We start from the raw sequence: 20975 nt of genomic DNA on the forward strand, positions 1-20975 counted from the left end.
GATCCCAGAAATAATCCCTCACATACATGTTTAAACAATTTTAACAAGATTGCTAAGATTATTCAATGGGAAAAGAACAGTGTTTTCAACAAATAATTTTGAGAAAACTGGATATCCACATGGAAAAGAATGAAATTGAACCATTAACTTATACTATATACAAAAATTAATTCAAAATAGATCAAAGACCTAAGTGAAAACACTGATACTATAGCACTCTTAGAGGAAAATACATGGGATACCTTCACACTAGATATGGCGATGATTTTTTGGATATGACACCAAAGCACAGCCAACAAAAATAAAAGTAGATAAATTAGGTTATATCAAAACTAAAAATTTTGGTGCATAACAGTACACTATCAACAGGGTGAAAAGACTACCCATAGAAGGGAAAAAATACTTGCAAATAATATATCTCATAAACAGTGACACTCAGAAAATAAAAAGAACTCCGGTGACTAAAAAAATATAAATCCCATTTAAAAATGGGCAAATGATTTGAATAGACATTTCTACAGAGAAAATATATAAATGGCCCATAAGCACATGAAAAGGTGCTCAAAATCACTAATCATTAGGAGAATACAAATCAAACAAAGAGATACCACTTAACATCCATTAGGATGGCTATTATTAAAACACAAAACAAAACAGAAAATAATTGTTGACAATGATGTGGAGAAATTGTACCTTTTGTATATTGTTGATAGGAAGGTAAAATAGTGCAGCTGCTATGGAAAACAATATGGCAGGCAATTCCTCAAAAAGTTAAAACTGAAGTTTCCATGTGATTCAGTTATTCTACATCTGAGAATACCCACAAGAATGGAAATCTGAGAATCAAACAGATATTTGTATACCCATGTTGATAGGAGCATTATTAGCCAAAAAAGATGGAAATAACCCAAGTTGCTTTCCATTCATTGATGGATGGAAGAGATAAACAAAATGTGTTATATACATGAAATGGGATATCATTCAGCCTTAAAAATGAAGGAATTCTTGGCACATGCTACAAATAGATAAACCTTAAAGAAATTATGCTAAGAGAAATAAGACAATAATAAAAGGACAAATTCTGTATGATTCTGCTTGTATGATGTTATAGTCAGGGATTGCAAACAATCACATATCTAGTAGGCTGGAGAGTCAGGGAAGAGTTGGTATTGTAGTTCAAATATGAAGGCAGTCTGAAAGCAGAATTCTCTTTTCCTCAAGGGACCTCAGTCTTTCTCTTAAGGCTTTCAGTTGATTAGATGAGACCCACTCACATGATCAAGAGTAATCTGCTTTACTCAAAGTCTAATGATTTAAATGTTAATCTAATTTTAAAAATACCATCATACAAGCATTTAGAATATTGTTTGACCAGATATCTTGGTACTTTGCCCTAGGCATGTTGACACACAAAATTAAATATTACAAGTCCACCTCTTATAAATTTGGCACCCATATGCATTTCTTTAAATAATACCTAGTCTCTAAATAAAGACAATAACAAGGCCATACTTGTACTTATCATAATATAATAACCCTATGTATAACCAAAATACACTAAGCCTTTCTCCAGAAGTTAATGAGAAGTCCTTGGAAGATTTTTCACTCTCCCTTGTCCTGTAACTTAAATGCTATGAAGTAAAATTAATGATGTTTACCAGTATTTAAAATACATTTAGCAATTTTTAACTATGAAGTAAAGTTAACAGCATTTAACTTCATGGTGTTAAGTAAAATTAACAATATTTAGCAGTAAATTTAACAATATTTAACAATATATATATATACTATTTATTTATATACTATAATGTAGTGTTACTTTACCTGGAAATAAGACCTAAACCTTCATTCCTGAAGGGTATGGGCTATTAGTAGTTCTGCCTGAATTGGGTTGCTTTATTTTTCCACTGATTTTAATCATAGGGCATAATGATACTAAGAGACAGCCTAAGGGATCTCCTGTACTTCTATATACTCTTCCTTACCTCCAATGTGGAGTTGCAATCCATTTTTTTCCAGAGTTGTTCAGTATCACACACCCCAGCCAGCTTAGTAACTCTCTTCTTTGCCTGTTGATTCAGAATTATGAGGAACCCAAAGTGACCAGGTAGCAGTCTTAACTTCCAGTCCAATGGAATTATTATTATGTCTTGCTAGAAGTATCCCTCCATTTGGAACTAAGACCTCTAGGCCAGCAGAATGTAAAATCATGAAATCAGGAAACAAATTTTTTCCTAGGGGTTTCTTATGGTAATATAAGTGGTGTCATTCCCATTTCTACCTCTTTATTCCTGGATCCATGAATCTTGGATATTGGAGAAAGAGCACCATTTATTAGAGCTTATTCAGAGCATTTACCATCTCCTAGAGAACCTTGGCCCAACCTTGCAAGATATTGCAACCTAGCTGGCACTATAATTGGACCTTCAAAGGGCCATTACACAATTTTATCAAGCCAGCTGCTTCAGGATGGTGGGGAACATAAGACCAGTTAATTTCATGAGCATGGGTCCATGGCAGTACTACTACATTTGCTATCAACAGTTTCTTGATCAGAAGCAATGCTAGGTGGAATACGATAATAATGGATAAGACATTCTATAAATCCACAGATAGCAGGTTTTGTAGAAGCATTGCATGTGGGAAATGCAAATCTGTATCAAGAATGTGTTTATTCCAGTAAGAACAAAATGCTGCCCCTTCCATGATGGAAGCAGTCCATTGTAATCAACCTGCTTAGCTTCTCTAATCTGTAGCTTTATGTCTCTTGCCAAAAATAGGAAGTTCTCAGGCATTATTTTTTCAAATGCATTTATTTATTTATTTATTTATCTCCACCGTCTTTTTTCTCTTTCTGTAACTAATGGCATGAATGTTATACATTTTTTTGTTATGATCGCATAGGTTTCTAGTCTACTTTTTACGTTTGATTTTCTCTCTTGCTCACATTGATTAGTATCTATTTCTCTATGTTCTCATTTATTGATTACTTCTTTTTATTTCTTTGCTGAAGCTTTCTATTTTTATATTTGTTTCAAAGATATTCATAATTAGTCATGGAAACACTTTTATTGTGGCTGCTTTAAAATAATGGTCACATAAATCTGCCATTAGTGTCATTTCGATGATGGCATCTATTGATTCTCTTTTTGCATTCATTTTGAGATCTTCCTGTTTCTTCATATAACAGGTTATTTTTTACTGAAACCCAAGACATTTTGGATATTATAAGACTTGATCTTATCTAAACTTTTTGCTTTAGCTAGCTATTTGACACCAGTTCAAAGGACTGGGAGGAAGGGAAACATCACCATGATATTTCCAGGTAGACTTAAATGTCTAGATTCACTGCTTGGCCTCTGCTATATTCAAGGTGGTAGGTCTTTTCATTGCCACTTAGCAGGAATGGGATTTCTGTCTTCATATGTATTCTTCACTGATACCACATCAGGGCTGTCCTTGCTGCCTCTAAGTGATGATAAAAGACCAGAATCTTACTGACCTTTCTCTGACAGCATCCTAGTGAGGTGTCCAGGTATCTCATTATACCCTTATGAAGATGGAATTCCAAGCTCCCCAGTTGGGCTTTGTTGGCATGGATGGTGATGGGACAACAGTTTCTTATGGTGTTCAGCAGAGTATATTGTGTATTATCTAAAAATTGTCTTTCTTGAAAAGTTGCCCCTTTCCTGGTCCTTTGGCTAGAAAAAGCAAGCATTTGTTTGGATTTTTTTTCTTTTTTTTCTATGTCCACTGTCATTTCCAGGTTGTTGGCTTCTTTACCTCCATATCTGGAATACGTGAGACAAAAAGAATGTTCAAGGAACTCACCATAGCAATATTTTTCTGGTCTCAATGTGCCTAGATGAGTTGGCTTCTTCTCTCCTCCTTTCAGAATTTTCATGTGTTGTTTTGTATGTAATATTCAGCATTTTTAGTTGTATATGTGGGAAAAGTAGAGGGAAGTATGGCTATTTCCTCTCTCCAGATGCAGAAGTTCTCCAATCAATTTAAGCTTTTTCATTTAATGGTATCTTTAAGATATATAATAAATATTTCTTTTTTCCTTGTAATAATTTGTTATATAGATAGCACCATTTTTTCCTTAACAAGAGATAATCCTTATTTGCTAATATTAGGTATTAAAAATTAATGATAATATACATGTTTAAATTTAATTCCTTTTAACAAGTATATTTTCATAAAATGACATTAATGTATATTTATTGATACCAAAGCAGCCAACTTAACAATGGGAATAATTTAATAATAAATTATCAGCTTGTTTTATTTGTTAAAATTAGACCAACCAAACTTTTTTTTGGTTAGGTTAATTTTATGTTTGAGTTAATTATCAGGCCATTTTGGTTTTCAAAACTTTGCAGTTTACCAGAAAAAAGAAACTATATACTTTTATAGTTGTAATTTTAGTTTTTCTCTTTTATGAGAGACCTTTTAGCTTTTATATGCATCATGTGAAAAACATAAAGCCATGGGCCACAAAAACAGACCAAACCCTACTCACTTTCTACATGGATATTAGTGACAATAAGATTTACTTCTGATCCATACTTATTTTCCAAACCAAGAGCTAACCTAGGGAAATTTCATATTTCATTTTGGTCTTAATGTGCTCAACTTTGTCATACAATTTAAGATTTTAAAAGCAAGATTTTCTTGGAAGGTAGTTAGGACTTATATTTCCACTGATCAAGTCTTAGGGTGAAGGCTCTTTTAGAGGCTGTATTCTATTAAAAAAAAAAGTGTAGGGCCATCTGGGTGACTCAGGTCCTGATCTCACAATTTGTGAGTTTAAGCCCTGTGTTGGGCTCTTTGCTTAAAGTTCAGAGCCTGGAGCCTGCTTCAGATTCTGTGTCTCCTTCTCTCTTTGCCCCTCCTCTGCTCATGGTCCCTGTCTCTCTCTCTCTCTCTGTCTCAAAATAAGTGAGCATTATTTATTTTTTTTTCTAAAGTGTAAATGCCATGGGGGACAAAGATCTGTTTAAAAGAGATAAAAGGGGGAGGGTGTCGCAAGAGCATCAAAGTGATTGTTAAGTATTGCTGTACTGGATAGGCATAGCATAGAATTTGGAGAATGAAGTTTTAATGGTTTTACATCTTGGAATCATTTATAAAGTATCGGGTCATGATCTTGAGGTTTGTGGGTTTGAGCCCCGCATCGGGCTCTGTGCTGACAGCTCGAAGCCTGGAGCCTGCTTCGGGTTCTGTGTCTCCCTCTCTCTTGCCCCTCCTTCGCTTGTGCTGTCTCTGTCTCTCAAAAATAAATAAATGTAAAAAAAATTATAAAAAAATCTTTTTCTGTTAAATAATCTCTATTCTCCAACATGGTGCTCAAACTCATGACCCTGAGATCAAAAGTCACATGCTCTACCAACTGAACCAGCTAGGCATCCCCTAAATTTTGACATTTTACATAGCAAGTGTATTCGTTCCGTTTTTCTCTTGGTCTATGACCTGAAGTCTCAATAGGCGTTTAGATGCCCATTTTTTTTTTCTAAAAGAACAGAGTTTAAAATGATCATCTCCATTGTATGCATAATGTCTGCTAAGTAGTTTGTACTCAAGGTATATGCTAGGAAAAATACACATGAGAACATTACATTCTTATTGTTTTATCCCATTACTACTACACTCATCCATTTCTTAATTGATTGTATTTCTATTGAAAACATTTTAATGTCTTTCCATTACCTTTAGAACATAATTTAAATTCATACATTTGTTATTCCAGGACTTCCATTATGTTAAAATATATCTTCTGATTTTACTTTCATTGATTAGCTATTTGTAATAATCATGATGATGATGGTGATAGTAATAATAATGATGTCTAGGCATATATAACATTTGCCAGACATTATTCTGAGCCTTTTACATCTATTAAAATTTTAATTTTAATTTTAATTTAATCCTTATTTAAATTAAATTAAATTAAATCTTTATTTAATTTGTCCCTATTCAAAGAGGCAGATACAATTATATTCACCACTTAATACAAGAGGGAACTGGAGCAGAGATTACCTAAATAACTTGCTCAAACTTACAGAGATTGTTGAAGAAGGTATAAAGAAAATGTGGCCACCAGGAAACCTGCAAGCTGGACCCTTGCAATTGGGAGGCAGTCTAGCCCCTCTTGTATCCTTGGGATGTGTGATCAGCTTGCCTTCCCCACTCCCCGAAGCTGCTCCATGCATACATTTTAAGATAGAAATGTGGTGTTGATGCTATCTGGACTGGATACATGATTGAACCCAGTTAAGGCCTCTCTGTAAATGTTTAAGATTCGGATGAGTGGGTGTGGAGATCTACTGGTCTTGTGGCCACCTGACTTAGCCTCATAAGTAAGTTCCCTTGTTTATTAAACCTGCTACCTACTAACATGAAGTGGACTGCCTTTTTCCGTGGTACGTCTTTGCCTTCCAAGTATGGGGGGCTAGTTTCAGACTACACCAGGGAGTGCTAGAGGAGGTTTTGATCTAACAGAGAAGTTAGATGAGCTGGATTTGAAGAGAGCATCTCTCTCCAGAATCTGTGCCATTACCCTCTACATTCAAGTGCCTCTCTAAACTAAACATTTGCTGTATATTATCAGTATGTCGAAATTCACTGTTTATTAAAAATCATATATTCTCAATATTTAATGTTTTAAAGTGAAAAATCCTATGAGATTGTTAAAAGTCTTGTAAAGTTTCCTTTTTTCCGCAAAACCTTCCATGGTCTAAGTTTGATGTATTCTCTCCTCCCCAGTGATCATGTATCTATTTTTACCTTAGAGGACATAGTGCTTTCTAGCTTGGATCATAGAGATTTATAAAAATATTCAATAGATTGTAATGTTTTTGAAGGTTAGAATGTCATTTATGCATTAATTTTCTTAACCTTACACAGCTAGTAGTTACTAATTCTCCATTCATATCCCAAATCTCCTTTCTTTATCTTCATTGATGGGTTAACACATTACTGTGATAAAATTTTACTTCTATCATTAATATTCTATTTTTCCTTTATTATATATTTTTATATTCTATAAACTATACAATACTACCTAAGTGAAACTTTTTAATGTTTATTTATTTTTGTGACAGAGAGAGAGAGATAGAGAGAGAGGGAGAAAGACAGAGCACTAGCAGGGGGAGGGGCAGAGAGAGAGGGAGACACAGAATCTGAAACAACCAAGCTCCAGGCTCTGAGCTGTCAGCACAGAACCCGAAGCAAGGCTCGAACCTATGAACTGTGAAATCATGACCTGAGCCGAGGTTGGACGCTTAATTGACTGAGCCACCCAGATGCCCCTAAGTGCAATTCTTAATGTTGGTAAGAATGCAACTAATTGTATGATGGGGCTATAAATTGGTTAACAGTTACTAGGAAATTGTTTTAGTAATATACATAGAGCCCCCTAATGTGTTATATCCATTACACTTCTATTTTTAAATTTTGGTAATGTTACTAATCCTATTCTGGAACATTATCACAAAGAAATGATAAAAACAGGAGTTTATATATAGAAATATAAATGTAGTATTATTTCTAATAGTGGAAAATTGAAAACAATCAGAATATTAAGCAAAAAATAAATGTTATTCCTTTTGCCATTGAAAACATTGCTAACAGCAATCATTGATATCATGCAAAACTTAACTATACTTTATAAATAAAGTTATGCAAGACATTTATCACAGGCACTCGATATTTTTTCATCTCAAAAATATTTTTAGAACAATTATTAAATTCAAAACCATTAGTAAATTGTGTTTTCATCAGGATTATAGCTTTTAAGTTGAATCTTGATTTAATTTTCTCCAGATGAGATGAATTGCTTTTCCATGTATATGCATGTTATAGTACATATTGAAAATTTTAAAATATCTATTAATCCTCTCTTAAACAATATCTGTGATACTGTGGCTGGGAGAAGAATTGATGTTTTTATTGATACCTTCAGTTCCAAGTAAGAATTGGTCAGACAAAAGTTATTGAATGAATAGATTTTAAATGAAATTCACCTAGTTATTTGCTAATGGACATCAGTAAGGAGATATCTATGGGCTGCCTCAGCCTTCTGGAAAGTGTTAAACTTTTCTTATGATAACTAATCTAATAATGACCAACAATAGAATGGAAGATTTCATCACAACCTAATAATGAAAACTTTCGTTTTCACAACATTCATTTTGCTCAGCTCACACTTATCAAAGGGCAACCGTCAGATGTCTGCCATATCTCAATATTTTCTTAACCTAACAGTAATACAAAATGCAGGCCAAAGTAAAATGTAGGTCACAGTTGATGCTTCTAAACATGTCTTGGCACAAATATTAGAAAAATATCTACTTCTAAAATCATGAGAAGAAAATTAAGCAGAAACACGTTCATCATTTCAATAAACATTATTCAGATATTTGTTCTTATTTTTTTTTGTACATGAAAAGGACAGAAATGTATTTGCTTATAATAAACTTTGCTCCGTCCCCAACTACTTTCTCAAAGACCTTTTATGAAATTTATTCCATTTCTTCTTTGAAATTTGATACAGTTTATAACCATCTGGGGATATTTTCTTTGTGAGAATAATTTGATTATGAGTTCTTTTTAAAGAATATATACCTATTCAGATGTCTACTTTTTTAATTTTGGTAAGCTGTGTTTGTAGGAATTGTCTGTTCTATTCAAGTTATTGAACTTATTTTGCAAATAGGTGTTCATAATATTTTTCACTTTATCTTTTTTTTATTCTAACAGGTTTTTTTAAAAAATTTTTTAACGTTTATTTATTTTTGAGACAGAGAGAGACAGAGCATGAATGGGGGAGGGGCAGAGAGAGAGGGAGACACAGAATCCGAAGCAGGCTCCAGGCTCTGAGCCATCAGCCCAGAGCCCGACGCGGGGCTCGAACTCACAGACCGTGAGATCGTGACCTAAGTTGAAGTCGGACGCTTAACCGACTGAGCCACCCAGGTACCCCTAATTCTAACAGTTTTTTTATTTAAAGTCATATATAAGATGACTTTATTCCTGCATCTTCTCAATTGTTGCTTCCTTATATTTGCCCTTTTCCTTTCCCACTTGGTGAGATTTGCTTTTACCTTCAAGGATCTTTTTGCAGTTAGTTTAAGTCTAGTGATAACCACCTTGCTAGGGTGAATGCCCACATGGACATTTGTGCCATCTACCGTCTCTCGCTGCACTTGTTCAATGTAGATGATGTATTTCTTCCTGCACACCTGGACTAATTGCCAATTTGTGTGTTTTCACAAAACTTGTATGTCATCATCCTTTCAAATGGGCATGGGTAGAACATTGTACTTCTGTATCAGCTCTTTGCAAAGAGCAGAAAACATAATCTTGCTGCAAATGTAGGAAGGTGAATTTAAATGCCTGTTACAGTTCTTGCTTGAGTCAGAAGTCACAAAGGGATTGAAATTTATTTTGGCTGCCGGTGCTTCCTTCATCCATGGCCGCAAAAGAAAAGAGCTCACTTTATCCTTTTAATGTCTGTGAGATCTATGGTCATATCTATCCTCTCTTACATTTCCTATTTTCCTTTTTCTCTGTTTCTTTTTTTGCTTAGTCTCTAAGGGATTATTTAATTTCATTAAACTTTTCAAAGTACTACAATTTTTATTCTACATTTTCTCCAATACTTATTATGGTCAGTCTTTTTAATGTAGCCATACTAGTGAGTGTTAATAACTAATTACATTGAACATTTTTATATGTTTGATTGCAATCCATATTCTTATAACAGCAAGTAATGTTTAATGAGAAGATAGCAGCACTACACGAGCATTTTGATTTAATTATAAGAAATTATTTATGAAAAACTGAAAGGACAGATATTAAATACAGAAATAGTGGTTTTTAAAAATTGTCAACAACTGGGGCATCTTGGTGCCTCAGTTGGTTGAGCCTTCGAAACCGGCTCAGGTCATGATCTCACAGTGAGGATCATGAGTTCGAGCCCAGGCATCTGGCTTGCTGCTGTCAGCACAGAGCCCACTTTGGATCCTCTGTCCTCCTCTCTCTCCACCCCTCCTGGACTGGCACTCTCTCTCTCTCTCTGTCTGTTTGTCTCAAAAATAACAAATAAACATTAAAAAATTCTCGGGGCGCCTGGGTGGCGCAGTCGGTTAAGCGTCCGACTTCAGCCAGGTCACGATCTCGCGGTCCGTGAGTTCGAGCCCCGCGTCGGGCTCTGGGCTGATGGCTCAGAGCCTGGAGCCTGTTTCCCATTCTGTGTCTCCCTCTCTCTCTGCCCCTCCCCCATTCATGCTCTGTCTCTCTCTGTCCCAAAAATAAATAAAAAACGTTGAAAAAAAAAAAATTAAAAAATTCTCAATAACAAAAACAATGAAATGTATTACTTAGAGAGAGGGAGAGAGAGAAAAAGATGGAGAGAAAAACAGAGAGAAAGACTGGATATGTAATATATTTATTGATTTAAGCGCTAAAGGGAGGCTACCTAAATTACCTTGATATGTTATATTTGTATATGTATATGCTAAGATATATTTTAGTAATAATTTTATACATTTGCATGACTAATTTACTGTTTTTTATCTTCTTTCCAGAGTATTTCACCTGTGAAACCTTGACTATAATGAGACTATGCCCACCCTGTATTTTTCACTTCGTTTTCAGGTAGTTTCTTGTATATATCTTTTTCTTTATATAAACTACTTACCTAAACCCTAAATTAATTTATTTCTAAAATATTAGACTTTTTACAACTGAAGTAAATTTCAGATGATTGTTAACTTAGGAATGGTAGTTTTTATTATTTTTTGTACAAGATTTTAATGTTAATTATCATATATATTTTTCCATAGACCAAGATTGATTTCAACCAGCTATTTTTCAAATTTTACCTTAAAACAGGCCTTTTTGGGAACACTGACAATTCATTCCCTGTGGAAGTGAGGTAAGTCTCAGGAATTCATAAAATATGGCTTCATATCTGAACTGTGCTTTTCAGCCATTTGAAGAAGATGAGCAACTGATGGGCCATGTGCCTTGTTGATAGCAGGCCTCAGTTGGTTTCCTGTTGTTCCCCACCGAGTTCGTAAATCTCATTTATTCTGAAGGACTGTGGAGAGGGATTAAGCCTTCCTGAGAGCAGCAGTGTTGTAAATCAGAGGGCAAAACTAGAAAAATTATATGTTCTTGCATTATTGGTGCTTGATATTTCCTGGAATATTGACTCAAATTTATTGACTAATGACTGTCTTCTTATGCCTTTAGTTCTTATGCCTTCCTAATACATTTTCTCACTGTTCACTGTTTAGTGTCCAGGCTGTCCAGTGACTTAATTAAATCTTGGATAATACTTTATTTTCTCCTTCCTCTAAAATGTAACTGTACATTGGTATTAATAGCTCATCTGTCACCCTCTGAAGCAACACAGAATAAACCTAAGCTCTTACTCATGTGGAACATCTTAAATGGTATCAATGCAATGATCAAGTTGCCCTCTAGGTCTTATTTTCAGACTAAATACAACCTGTTTCTTCAACTTTTCTTAACTAGACATAATTTCCTACAATTGAGGTCACCTTTGCTGAGAGTATTCTACTTGGTCACTGTTCCTCCCCAAGTATGTGTGGAGGGTTTCCTTTTCTCCACATCTTCACCAATATTTGTTATCTCATGCCTTTTTGATGACGCCACCTCAGTAGGTGTGAGGTAATGTCTCATTGTGGTTTTGATTTGCATTTCTCTGAACATTAATTGAACATATTTTCAATGTGCTGTCGGCCATTTGTATGTCTGTTTTGAGAAAATGTCTATTCAGTTCCTCTGCCCAGTTTTTAATCAGAATGTTGGTTTTTATTGTTGTTGTGGTTGATTTGTATGAATTCATCATATATTTTGGATATTAACCCTTTATCAGATATATTATTTGCAAAGATTTTTCCTATGTCCTAGGTTCCTTTTTATTTTGTTGATTCTTTCTTTTGCTTTGTAGAAGTATTTTAGTTGGATGTGTCCTGCTTATTGATTTTTGCTTCTGTTGCTTGTGCTTTTGGTGTCATGTGAAAAAAAATCACTGCCAAGACCAGTATAAAGGAAATTTTTCCCTGTTTTTCTTAAATTTCTAGGAACTGTGTGGTTTCAGGTTTTATGGTTAAGTGTTTAATCAATTTTGGATTGATTTTTTGAGTGGTGTAAAATAGGAGTCCAGTATCATTTTTCTGTATGTGGATATCCAGTTTTCCCATTTATTGATGAGCCTATCCTTTCCCATTGAATACTTTTGGCTTCCTTCTCAAATATTAGTTCACTGTATATGCAAGGGTTTATTTCTGGGGTTTGTGTTTTATTCCCTTAATCTATGTGTCCATTTGTATGCCAGTCCCATACTGTTTTGATTACTATAATTTGGTAGCATAGTTTGATATAAGGAAGGAAGTGTGATGCCTCCAGCTTGGGTCTTTTGTGGTTCCTTTTAGTGCACAGTTGGTGGGAATCTGAATTAGTGCAACCACTGTGGAAAATAGTATGGAGGCTCCTCAAAACATTAAAAATAAGACTCCCATCAATATTTCACTTCTTTTATATATCCAAAGGAAATGAAAACAGAATCTTGAAGACATCGACACACATGTTTATTACACCATTATCATAATAGCCAAGATATGGAAACAACCTAAGTGTTAAATAATGGATAAATGAATACAGATGTAGTATACACACTCACACACACACACACACACACACACACACACACACACACACACTGGAATATTATTTAGCCATGATAAAAAAGGAAATTCTACCATTTGCAAGAACATGGATGGAATTTGAAAACATTATGTTAAATGAAACAAATCAGAAAAAGGACAAATATATGATATCACTTTTGTGTTAGAATCTTTAAAAAAGCTGAACTCATAGAAACAGAGAATAGAATGGTGTTTACCACAGGCTGGGGGAGCATGGTGAAAAAAATGGGGAGATGTTGGTCAAAGGGTACAGACTTCCAGTTATAAAAGAATAAGTTTGAGGGATATAATGCACATCATGGTGATTATGGTTAACAATACTGAATTAAGGGCACCTGGGTGACTCAGTCGGTTGAGCATCTTACTCTTGGTTTTGGCTCAGGTCATGATCCCAGGGTTGTGGAACTGAGCTCTGCATTGGGCTCTGTGCCAAACATGGAACCTGCTTGTTCTCTCCCTCTGCCCCCTCCCCAACTCATGCTCTCGCTCAAAAAAAAAAAGAAAAAAAAAACCCACAATACAGGATTATATACTTAAAAGTTGCTGAAAGAGTAGATCTTAAACATTATCACAAAAAAAAAGAAAGAAAGAAATGGTAATTACGTGATGAGATGATGAGATGGACGTGTTAGCTAAAGGTAAGGTAATAATCAGTATGCAATATGTAAATGTATCAAATCAACAAGCTGTACATCACTTACACAATATATGCCAATTATACCTGAAATGAAGCTGAGGGAAAATTATATATGAACTACTCAATAAATATTTCAGATAAATTCTCAAAATATCAGGTTAAAAAGAATAGATATGGGGATATAGCCCCATCAAGCAGTCAACCTTTTAGAATTAAACAATCAAAAAAGACACTTAAGGACTGGCACATTTGAAGAGCTTACTGATTCTTAAAAACATTACATTTCTGAGAAAGGAAACTTCAATAGGATTATCAGTATCTGGAAATGCACTATTAAGAGTGTAGGAGATGAACTAGAACTTGAAATATGAGTAGGTTTTAATAATGACTTAAAGTGCTATTTAGTTACAAGGACATTTATTTCAAATAAAATCATCCTACTCAATGTCCCTTCTGCTTGATGTGTGTACAAGTGAAAAGTGGTGAGGAGAGCATGGATTGGCATGTGGCAGCACAGCAGGTGCTAAACAAACACAACACACTGTGCTCTTGCACCAAATATCACGAAAAAACACCTTCTCCTACTTTCCATATGCACAGAAAAATAATAAATTATGGATTATTTTCCTATACAATATAATAAATGAAGTCCCACACTTTAAGACTATCCGGGTATATGTATATACACATTCATACCTTCTTGTATAAGTTTATATTTTTAGTAAAATCATCAGTGTGGAATTTCACAGGCTTGTATGAAATTTTATAGTGGGTTTTATAGTAGTTAAGCAATTAGTCAAGTAAATCTTCCTCGAAATTATCTACACTATAAAGTTTCCTGTGCTATAAAAGGTAAAATATGTCAGTGATACTTGAATTTTCAAAGAATAGATGCATCATATACAATATATAAAAATGCTAGCACTTTACTAAAAAAAAAAAAATCTGAACCCAAGGAAACCTAATGACAAAATGTAAAAATAGCTTTCATTATTCTAGAATTAGGACAAAAGTGTCAGAGACATAACATATTGGCTAAGTGATAAGGATACTCAGGCTTATTATTAGGAAAAACTTGTAAAGCAAAGAATATGCTACATATAATACCAACAGTCATCTTTTGTCTATAGAGATGCCAAGTAATGTCTCGTAAGGTTGAATTATTTGCATAGAAACTGTCAGAACAAACCAAGAAAATTCCTTAAATTATTTTTATGAATTAATGTTGGAGTTTATTTTGTTTAAGATACTGCTTGTAGCACATTGGGAATTTCATATCTTTGGAATATAAAGAAGCCTCTGGCATTTTACTCCTGCTACTTCATGTGTGCACACATTTCTACAAAGAAGGTGCCAAAATCTAGTCAAATGGTTGAAAATGATGAGCAAGAGTGAAAGTACATGATCTTCGTCCCAAAGAGAGTTAAGTCTCTTTCGCACTGACATTTAGGCAATATGAACTTCAGTATACTCCATGGGGAAAAAAATGACAATTTCTTGATTGATGAGGAGTTGGTGAGGTAGAAATAACTGTGGAAAGCTCTGGCCAATAATCCCTATATATTTCTTTCACAGTTAATAAAAATTCAAAACCTGAGGTGTTGTAGTAAAGTAATTGTAGCATGGTTCTTGGATGATGAGAAGACCATTAGTGAACATCCATTAATACGTGTGTTTTCTTGGCAAATTTTTAAATAATATTTTTAATATTAATATGTTTGCTGATAAGAAAAACACAAAATTTCTTCATCCTTTAAGAGTTTATGTATTGACTTGTCCCCCCCACTACCATGCAGTAGTTAAATTTTAATGATTTATGTTATTTGTTAGTGATATTTTCACTAAATTAAATCTATCCATAATTATTTTTTTCAGTTGAATTGTTCTGATATTTCAAATTTCCCCCCTTTAAGATTTTAGCCAAGTATATTTGATGTATTTCACTTCTTTATTTCTTAAACAACAGGAACTAATGAGAAATTAAAAGCAGCTGTAAACAGATTCAATAATTTTCTCAGTCATGATTTTGGTGCAGTTAAAACTGACAAGTAGTTTATTATATGTTGTCACCATTATGGTAGAATGTTCAAATTGTTGAATATGAATTTAGGAATATTCCCCAACTTACATTTCTGTTATTTTCTAAAAGCTGACACAGAGAAGTTTAGCACTTTGAAATGCAGATTTTTAAAATTCTTCCTATTAACAATACCACAAAAGGTGATTGTTGAAACAAGTTAAATACTGTTTACCATGATGTTATAGAAGACTATTATTGACTGTAACATTTCCATTATTATTAACCACAGCTCGTAAACTGGTTCCTCTAGAAAGTATATTCAGAATTCTATCAGAAAAGGCAGGTCTTTTTTCCCCCAACTAAGCAATGGGAATGAGAACTCGGGTTGTTTCGGCAGTAGGGAAGGGATTCCAGAATGATCTTCCCTAAGGTGACATCTTTAGGTGAACAGAGATTGGGCCTGCTGGAAGCTGATATAGCTTATTTATTAATTATACTTGCAAAAACAAAAATAAATCTCTAAATGAGAATTTTTTTTTAAAGTTTATTTATTTGGGGAGGGGGGGTGCAAGCTGGAGTGGGGAGGGCAGAGCAACACACAGAGAGAGAATCCTAAGCAGGCTCTGCACTGTCAGCACAGAGACTGATGTAGGGCTTGATCTCACAAACTGCAAGATCATGACCTGAGCCGAAATCAAGATTTGGACACAACGGGTTGAGCCACCCAGGTGCCCCTCTAAATGAGAATTCTTAAATGTTACTGTAAATTGACATCTCCTGCTGCTTTCTGGCTACCTGGAACCTCACAGATGGGTCAGCCTTTTAGAGAGAGTGCGTCACATTCTAAGATATTTACTCCAACTTACTGTAATAAGACCTGGCATTCTTCCAGAGAAGATGTTTTAGGATAATGTTTTGAGAAGAGATCGGTAAAAGAAATTTACAAAAATATTTGAAAGCTAATAGTATAATCTTTTATTTCACACACTTTAGTCTATATCTGAATGATAATTTCACAGTGGAGTTTGTACTTCTAAAAGGACTGTTGTGCACAACACTAAAAAAATTGCACCATTAACATATGTAGCTTAGTTATATAAAAGGGGCATTCTAATCCTAAAGTAATATAGAGCGATGCCTTATAAAATAAAGAGTAAGGAAAAATTCAGTATTATTATTTTAATGGTAATTGATAAAAATCTGTATCTCTTGAAAGCTAATGCCTGTAGTTATAGATTAGCATGGTAGTTTGGTTATCTTGAGTAAGAGTACAAACAATTATAAAAATGGTTGAAATAAAACTGCTATATGTTTATTTTTTGAACAAGATGATGGAATTGATAAAGATAAAAACTAATTTAGTATAATATATCTATAGCATGTAAACATAACTGACATTAAGTATTTAGTTTTTTGGATAACTCTTCTGTAGTTATGTAGAATTTCACCATATCCTCCAGCTTTTTGTATGTGTGTGGGGAAAGTAACATCTGTTGCTTCATTTAATAATCATTTTGAGTTTATTCATAAATTAACTTATTGTGTGTATATCTGTTAATGTATAGTAATTTAGCATACTACTTTCCTAGATAATTATGAGTAAGAAACATTTCTTGTTTTCATATACTACTTATGAAATAAGAGCTAATATTTCTATAGTACTTAACAGGCTCCCAACACTGTTCTGTGTGCTTTAACATAGATATATGCAATCTTTACAGCAATCCTGTGTGATAAATTCTATTACTATCTCCATTTAATAAATGAGAAGACTGAGGTACGGTGTTTAAGTAACTGGCCAAGATTACACAGCTAGTAAATGTAGAGAGAGTATTATGTAATTTATTTATTTTTACCAAAGATACTTTCCAATTTTTAGGTATAGGAAACTATTCAGGATTCTTTTGAAGTCATCTACCTTAAGAAGGCAGTCTATCTTGAGGCATGATCTTCTTAAATACCTAAACACAAAGAAAACAAATAGGCAATCACAATGTTTTTTTGGTATTATGTGGTAAATTACATAAGAGGTCAGTCAAGCAAATAATATATACGGTAATTTGGTAAGAATGGCATTGCTGAGTATTTTCAAGGAGGAGGAATTACACAATTTAAATAAAGTGCAGACAATGGATTGTCGGGCAACAATGATAATTTGCAGAAATTCAGAGGCAAATTAATGATAGCAAGACGAAATTAGTGGCAAGTAGCAAGAGAAAAATTAGGGAGTATTTAGAAAGTGAAATCCACTTGTGGTTTGTTAGGTATCGGCATGAAGTAGAAAATGGGCCACTGAATAATGACACATAGGCTTCTGGGCTAAGCACTAGGGTAGTTCCTATAGACAATCATTTATTTAGACAAAGTGAAAGGTAAAAGCACCAGCACTGGCAAATTTGGTTGGAGGATAAATGACTTCAGGTACTGACAAACTGATTTGAGTTATAATGTGGGAGATTTTGTATATGTGAAAGCATGGAGACAAGGTGGATTCTGCTATAAATATTTTTATATATTTTTTTAAAAATCTGAATTCAAATCAAAGTATTATGTAGAGTTAATTTTACAGAAGTTCTTATGATTTATGTGACAAATGGTGGTTTATTGATTATGTACGTCAAAACAGTATGCTTTTTATAATCTTTAAAAATGAATGTGTAATGTATAACATTTTAAAGACTAAACTTTACACCAGGGCTTCTGTGAAACCTTCTTTGGCCAAAGTTTGTCCAGTCCGCAAGGTACTCCATGGGGCAGCCCCCATGCTTCCCCAAGGGGTAAACAAGTGTCTTCTCCTGGCTTGACTACAGAGGGTGGACCAGGGCAGTGGTCCTCAATAGGCCTTATCCAATGATGAGACAAGAGACAATGGAAGGGGCCCTGGGCTGAGACACTGAGGCATGGTGGTCGGCAATGCTTCAGGTTAGATAAAGAAGATATTTTCTGGACCTGGGTGGCTCAGTCGGTTGAGCGTCCAACTTTGGTTCAGGTCATGATATCACACTCTGTGAGTTCGAGCCCCGCGTCGGGCTCTGTGATGACAGCTCAGAGCCTGGAGCCTGTTTCCAATTCTGTGTCTCCTTCGCTCTCTGACCCTCCCTCGTTCATTCTCTGTCTCTCTCTGTCTCAAAAATAAATAAACATTAAAAAAAAAAGAAGATATTTTCTTAGTGTGGATTGCTGCCTTTGGTAAGAAAATGGCCATCATGTCATTCACTCCACCAGTTGTGAAGAGACTGCTGGGACAGAAGAAATCATCTGGTGAATCTAGAGGAGCTGGTGGAGGAGAGAAGAATGGACAGGAAGAATAGTGGTATGAGGAAGTAGTTAAAAGTTTGAAGAAGAAACTAAAGAAAACAGGACAATTAGATGAACTTGACAAAGGCATCACTACTCAAAATTGTAACGCTAAACATGTTATCATACCAAGCCCTCACTCTGAAATTTGGAGACTAAGTACACCATATGTGATAGATCAGTGGGATACAATGGCCTTTGCAGCTGCTTTGAGCAAACAGGGCCTCTCAATGGTCATCTTCAAGTATCTCATTGGAAAGGACTGCCATATTTTATATGTTGCTGATTATGGTTCTGGCCTGATATTCACAGTCATTGTGGACTCAAAGCAATGTAAACTGAAAATGTGCTTTTAGTCTTTAAAGGGATGAAGTATGTTTAACTTCACTCCTACCATAGATTGGAAACACAAGTGTTGCCTTTGGTATTGAAATAACATAACTGCCACCTCTAGATAATTATACCTATTCCTTTCCAGAAAACACTAATTTCCTAGTGGGAATTGAGCCACAGAGTAATTATATCCTAAAAACTCCATCCTCTGGATGTATCAGTGAAGATGGAAGAACAGGTGATCAACAATGGAACACATGTATGGATATAGGATCTACAGCAAAAAAAATCCTACTACTCTTTGCCTGTTAATCATAGTTGGATTTGCATCCAGTTACTCAGAACCTGCATTTTGGTGTTCAGTATCATGTTATGAATTAAACCAGAGGGTTGAAGAGAACTTCCATACATCATAGCTCTCACTCGCTGTAGATGGCTTCACAGATCCATCAAATCAAGAAAGGTTCTGCATAGGGTTACTCTCCAATGTCAATCAAAAAGCTACATAGGAATGACAGAAAGACATATAGGAAGAGGAGTGTGCTTATATTACATAGGTGGGAAGTGTTTGCCGAGTGCCTACGTGATAGTGCAGTCTTTGTGCAGAGCCTCAAGGGTAGTCAGATATAGAGCTGGCACCCTGCAGCAAGAGTGTAAAATTCCACCAGGCTGCAATTTGAAGATCTTCACCAACCAGGAATTTACTTCTCTTCTTACTCAGTGTGCTAATCAGTTTTGAAGTTGTGTATCAGCTGACTAGAATATGTATCATGAGTTTTGTGAAAGGGTGGGAAGCAGAATACAGAAGGAAGATGGTAAAGACTGCTCACTGGATTGAACTTCCTCTGAATGGACCTCTACAGTGGTTGGACAAAGTATTACCTCAAATGTGATCCCTTCAGTGGGAGGCTCAAGCATGTCATAAAGTTTCATCACCAATCAAGCCCTATCAAAAGGCTTAATGTAACAACGCTTTTGACATAGTATTTGTATGTGGTGCCCATGGAGTGTTTACTGTCCAAAAGTTTAATAAACAAACACTTAAAGTCTCATTAATTGAAGCATCTTGTAGAGTAGGCTTTCTGTGTTTGAATATTAGATAGGAAAATTAGTATCTAGAAATACCCTCCCATACAGGAAGAAGAGAAGATTTTAAAGACATACTGATGCTGTCTTAGGCATAAAACTGAGTCCCAAAGGTTTACTAATAACAGTAGTAGTTATATATACAAGTAACGTATCATGATTCAGTATCAACGTATTTGTACTGTTGATATACATTTCTAATTTACATAAGTTAGGTATGTGTATGCGCTGTTTCTTAATTTAATCATACCTTCATAAAGTTACAATTATTTAATCTGTTATTTCCACTTACCCATTATTTTTGTCTTTTTAAATATATAATATATATTAAGACTTTCATGGCATTTAGAAACAGATTTTCTTCTAGAAAAACTAATTTTTCTGCCTTTTGCAAATAAAATGAACTTTTGGGAGAGGAATAGAGGAGAGGAGAGGAGAGGAGAGGAGAGGAGAGGAGAGGAGAGGAAAGAAATTTGCAACAAGAGAGTTCTATCAGTCTTCAAAAAAGCAAAAATACTTTAATCTGTTTACTGTGTTAAGCAGTCACACATGTAGAAAATAATAATGCAAATAAATTAATATATTACCAAATAAATGAAATTCAAATTAGAAATTAGAAATAAAGTATTTTGCCTGGCTGTCTTACTAATTACTTGCTGCTAATAAGAATTTTCCCTACTATTGACGTCTGCCTGACTTTGCCTGTAGAGAGTTTATACAAATTAATACATTTGTGACCTTTCCATCTAAAAAATATAAAAATCTCTGAGATGACAAACATGCTGTTTCCACTTAAATTTATTCTCATAGTTTTAAAATTATGTACTTTTCTGGTACTTACAAGGAGACATATTTAGAA

The 20975-nt window shown here is 34.5% G+C and overlaps 2 pseudogenes; one reads left to right on the forward strand and one right to left on the reverse strand.

The window, feature by feature from the left end:
* Positions 1-9030: 9030 nt before the first annotated feature.
* Positions 9031-9473, reverse strand: LOC125174520 (60S ribosomal protein L26-like; annotated as a pseudogene).
* A 9124-nt stretch (positions 9474-18597) lies between these two features.
* On the forward strand, positions 18598-19923 carry LOC125175680 (mothers against decapentaplegic homolog 2-like; annotated as a pseudogene).
* Positions 19924-20975: the final 1052 nt, after the last annotated feature.

The sequence above is a fragment of the Prionailurus viverrinus genome, chromosome C2 (genome assembly GCF_022837055.1).
Source record: "Prionailurus viverrinus isolate Anna chromosome C2, UM_Priviv_1.0, whole genome shotgun sequence".
Classification (NCBI taxonomy): domain Eukaryota; kingdom Metazoa; phylum Chordata; class Mammalia; order Carnivora; family Felidae; genus Prionailurus; species Prionailurus viverrinus.